Below are 5,547 nucleotides of genomic sequence, written 5' to 3'. Positions count from 1 at the left end.
AGCGCCCTGGCGCCACTCGGGACGCACCCCGGTGACTCCTGAGAGTGCCCTGGCGCCCCTGGGGACGCACCTCGGCGACTCCAGAAAGTGCCCTGGCGCCCCTGGGGACGAACCCCGGTGACTCCAGAGAGTGCACTGGCGCCCCTGGGGACGCGCCCCGGCGACTCCAGATAGTGCACTGGAGCCCCTGGGGACACACCCCGGCGACTCCAGAGAGTGCACAAGCGCACCTGGGGACGCAACCCGGCGACTCCAGAGAGTGCACTGGCACCACCGGGGATGCACCACCGTGACTCCAGAGAGTGCACTGGCAGCACCGGTGATGCACCCCCGGTGACGCCAGAGAGTGCACTGGCACCACTGGGGATGCACGCCGGAGACTCAAAAGAGTGCAGTGGCACCTCCGGGGATGAACCCCGGTGACTCCAGAGAGTGAACTGGAACCACCGGGAACGAACCCGGGCGACTCCAGAGAGTGCACTGGCACCACTGGGGACCGACCCCGGTGACTCCAGAGAGTGCACTGGCGCCACCCGGGACCCAGCCCGGTGACTCCAGAGAGTACACTGACGCCACCGGGGACGCACTCCGGTGACTCCAGAGAGTGCACTGGCGCCACCGGGGACCCACCAGGGTGACTCCAGAGAGTGCAATGGCGCCCCTGGGGACCCTCCCGGGCGACTCCAGGGAGTGCACTGGCGCCACCGGGGACGCACCCCGGTGACTCCAGAGAGTGCACTGGCGCCCCTTGGGATGCACCCCGGTGACTCCAGAGAGTGCCCTGGCGCCCCTGGGGACGCATCGCGGTGACTCCAGGGAGTGCCCTCGCGCCCCTGGGGACGCAGCGCCGTGACTCCAGAAAGTGCCCTGGCGCCCCTGGGGATGAACCCCAGTGACTCCAGAGAGTGCGCTGGCACCAGTGGGGATGCACCCCGGTGACTGCAGAGAGTGCACTGGCGCCACCGGGGACCCAGCGCGGGGACTCCAGAGAGTGCACTGGCGCCACCGGGGACCCAGCCCGGCGACTCTGGAGAGTGCACTGGCGACCCTGGGGACGCGCCCCGGCGTCCAGAGAGTGCACTGGCGACCCTGGGGAAGCGCCCCGGCGACTCCAGAGAGTGCACTGGAGCCCCTGGGGACGCACCCCGGCGACTCCGAGAGTGCACCGGCTCCCCTGGGGACGCACCCCGGTGACTCCAGAGAGTGCACAAGCGCACCTGGGGACGCAACCCGGCGACTCCAGAGAGTGTACTGGCACCACCGGGAATGCACCACCGTGACTCCAGAGAGTGCACTGGCACCACTGGGGATGCAGTGCAGTGAGTCCAGAGAGTGCACTGGCACCACTGGGGATGCAGTGCAGTGAGTGCAGAGAGTGCACTGGCACCACTGGGGATGCAGTGCAGTGAGTCCAGAGAGTGCACTGGCGCCAGTGGGAATGCAGTGCAGTGAGTCCAGAGAGTGCACTGGCAGCAGTGGGGATGCAGTGCAGTGAGTCCAGAGAGTTCACTGGTACCAGTGGGGATGCAGTGCAGTGAGTCCAGAGAGTGCACTGGCACCAGTGGGGATGCAGTGCAGTGAGTCCAGAGAGTGCACTGGCACCACTGGGGTTGCAGTGCAGTGAGTGCAGAGAGTGCACTGGCACCAGTGGGGATGCAGTGCAGTGACTCCAGAGAGTGCACTAGCACCAGTGGGGATGCACTGCAGTGACTCCAGAGAGTGCACTGGCACCAGTGGGCATGCAGTGCAGTGAGTTCTTATAGTGCACTGGCACCAGTGGGGATGCAGTGCAGTGAGTCCAGAGAGGGCATTGGCACCAGTGGGGATGCAGTGCAGTGAGTCCAGAGAGTGCACTGGCACCAGTGGGGATGCAGTGCAGTGAGTCCAGAGAGTGCACTGGCACCAGTGGGGATGCAGTGCAGTGAGTCCAGAGAGTGCACTGGCACCACTGGGGATGCAGTGCAGTGAGTCCAGAGAGTGCACTGGGACCAGTGGGGATGCAGTGCAGTGAGTCCAGAGAGTGCACTGGCACCACTGCGGATCAGTGCAGTGACTCTAGAGAGTGCACTGGCACCAGTGGGGTTGGAGTGCAGTGACTCTAGAGAGTGCACTGGCACCAGTGGGGATGCAGTGCAGTGAGTCCAGAGAGTGCACTGGCACCAGTGGGGATGCAGTGCAGTGAGTCCAGAGAGTTCACTGGCACCTCTGGCGATGCAGTGCAGTGACTCCGGAGAGTGCACTGGCACCACTGGGGATGCAGTGCAGTGAGTCCAGAGAGTGCACTGGCACCACTGGGGATGCAGTGCAGTGACTCCAGAGAGTGCACTGGCAGCAGTGGGGATGCAGTGCAGTGAGTCCAGAGAGTGCACTGGCACCACTGGGGATGCAGTGCAGTGACTCCAGAGAGTGCACTGGCAGCAGTGGGGATGCAGTGCAGTGAGTCCAGAGAGTGCACTGGCACCACTGGGGATGCAGTGCAGTGAGTCCAGAGAGTGCACTGGCACCACTGGGGATGCAGTGCAGTGAGTCCAGAGAGTGTACTGGCACCACTGGGGATGCAGTGCAGTGACTCCAGAGAGTGCACTGGCACCACTGGGGATGCAGTGCAGTGAGTCCAGAGAGTGCACTGGCACCAGTGGGGATGCAGTGCAGTGAGTCCAGAGAGTGCACTGGCACCAGTGGGGATGCAGTGCACTGAGTCCAGAGAGTGCACTGGCACCAGTGGGGATGCAGTGCACTGAGTCCAGAGAGTGCACTGGCACCACTGGGGATTCAGTGTAGTGAGTCCAGAGAGTGCACTGGCACCAGTGGGGTTGCAGTGCAGTGAGTCCAGAGAGTGCACTGGCACCACTGGGGATGCAGTGCAGTGAGTGCAGAGAGTGCACTGGCACCAGTGGGGATGCAGTGCAGTGAGTCCAGAGAGTGCAATGGCGCCAGTGGGGATGCAAAGCAGTGAGTCCAGAGAGTGCACTGGCACCAGTGGGAATGCAGTGCAGTGAGTTGAGAGAGTGCACAGGAACCAGTGGGGATGCACTGCAGTGTCTCCAGAGAGTGCACTGGCACCACTGGGGATGCAGTGCAGTGAGTCCAGAGAGTGCATTGGCACCAGTGGGAATGCAGTGCAGTGAGTCCAGAGAGTGCACTGGCTCCAGTGGGGATGCAGTGCAGTGACTCCAGCGAGTGCACTGGCACCAGTGGGGATGCAGTGCAGTGACTCCAGAGAGTGCACTGGCAGCAGTGGGGATGCAGTGCAGTGAGTCCAGAGAGTGCACTGGCACCACTGGGGATGCAGTGCAGTGACTCCAGAGAGTGCACTGGCAGCAGTGGGGATGCAGTGCAGTGACTCCAGAGAGTGCACTGGCAGCAGTGGGCATGCAGTGCAGTGAGTCCAGAGAGTGCACTGGCACCAGTGGGGATGCAAAGCAGTGAGTCCAGAGAGTGCACTGGCACCAGTGGGGATGCACTGCAGTGAGTCCAGAGAGTGCATTGGCACCAGTGGGGATGTAGTGCAGTGAGTCCAGAGAGTGCACTGGCACCAGTGGGGATGTAGTGCAGTGAGTCCTTAGACTGCACTGGCACCAGTGGGGATGCAGTGCAGTGAGTCCAGAGAGTGCACTGGCACCACTGGGGATGCAGTGCAGTGACTCCAGAGAGTTCACTGGCACCAGTGGGGATGCAGTGCAGTGAGTCCAGAGAGTGCGCTGGTACCAGTGGGGATGCAGTGCAGTGAGTCCAGAGAGTGCACTGGCACCACTGCGGATCAGTGCAGTGACTCTAGCGAGTGAACTGGCACCAGTGGGGATTCAGTGCAGTGACTCTAGAGAGTGCACTGGCACCAGTGGGGATGCAGTGCAGTGAGTCCAGAGAGTGCACTGGCACCAGTGGGGATGCAGTGCAGTGAGTGCAGAGAGTGCACAGGCACCAGTGGGGATGCAGTGCAGTGAGTCCAGAGAGTGCACTGGCACCAGTGGGCGTGCAGTGCAATGAGTCCAGAGAGTGCACTGGCACCAGTGGGGATTCAGTGCAGTGAGTCCAGAGGGTTCACTGGAACCACTAGGGATGCAGTGCAGTGACTCCAGAAAGTGCACTGGCACTACTGGGGATGCAGTGCAGAGAGTACAGAGAGTGTACTGGCACCAGTGGGGATGCAGTGCAGTGACTCCAGAGAGTGCACTGGCACCAGTAGGGATGCAGTGAAGTGAGTCCAGAGAGTGCACTGGCACCACTGGGGATGCAGTGCAGTGAGTCCAGAGAGTTCACTGGCACCACTGGGGATGCAGTGCAGTGAGTCCAGAGAGTGCACTGGCACCAGTGGGGATGCAGTGCAGTGAGTCCAGAGAGTTCACTGGCACCACTTGGGATGCAGTGCAGTGACTCCAGAAAGTGCACTGGCACCAGTGGGGATGCAGTGCAGCGACTCTAGAGAGTGCACTGGCACCAGTGGGGATGCAGTGCAGTGAGTCCAGAGAGTGCACTGGCACCAGTGGGGATGCAGTGCAGTGAGTCCAGAGAGTGCACTGTCAACAGTGGTTATGCAGTGCAGTGACTCCAGAAAGTGCACTGGCACCAGTGGGGATGCAGAGCAGTGAGAGCAGAGAGTGCACTGGCACCAGTGGGGATGCAGTGCAGTGAGTCCAGAGAGTGCACTGGCACCACTGGGGATGCAGTGCAGTGAGTCCAGAGAGTGCACTGGCACCAGTGGGGATGCAGGGCAGTGAGTCCAGAGAGTGCACTGGTACCAGTGGGGATGCAGTGCAGTGAGTCCAGAGAGTGCACTGGCACCACTGCGGATCAGTGCAGTGACTCTAGAGAGTGAACTGGCACCAGTGGGGATTCAGTGCAGTGACTCTAGAGAGTGCACTGGCACCAGTGGGGATGCAGTGCAGTGAGTCCAGAGAGTGCACTGGCACCAGTGGGGATGCAGTGCAGTGAGTGCAGAGAGTGCACTGGCACCAGTGGGGATGCAGTGCAGTGAGTCCAGAGAGTTCACTGGCACCACTAGGGATGCAGTGCAGTGACTCCAGAAAGTGCACTGGCACTACTGGGGATGCAGTGCAGTGAGTCCAGAGAGTGTACTGGCACCAGTGGGGATGCAGTGCAGTGACTCCAGAGAGTGCACTGGCGCAAGTAGGTATGCAGTGAAGTGAGTCCAGAGAGTGCACTGGCACCACTGGGGATGCAGTGCAGTGAGTCCAGAGAGTTCACTGGCACCACTGGGGATGCAGTGCAGTGAGTCCAGAGAGTGCACTGGCACCAGTGGGGATGCAGTGCAGTGAGTCCAGAGAGTTCATTGGCACCACTTGGGATGCAGTGCAGTGACTCCAGAGAGTGCACTGGCACCAGTGGGGATGCAGTGCAGCGACTCTAGAGAGTGCACTGGCACCAGTGGGGATGCAGTGCAGTGAGTCCAGAGAGTGCACTGGCACCACTGGGGATGCAGTGCAGTGAGTCCAGAGAGTGCATTGGCACCAGTGGGGATGCAGTATAGTGAGTCCAGAGAGTGCACTGTCAACAGTGGTTATGCAGTGCAGTGACTCCAGAAAGTGC

This window comes from Anser brachyrhynchus (genome assembly GCF_964034855.1).
Source record: "Anser brachyrhynchus genome assembly, chromosome: 26".
Lineage (NCBI taxonomy): Eukaryota > Metazoa > Chordata > Aves > Anseriformes > Anatidae > Anser > Anser brachyrhynchus.
The sequence above is the reverse complement of the archived record's forward strand: the minus strand, read 5'-3'. Positions refer to the sequence as shown.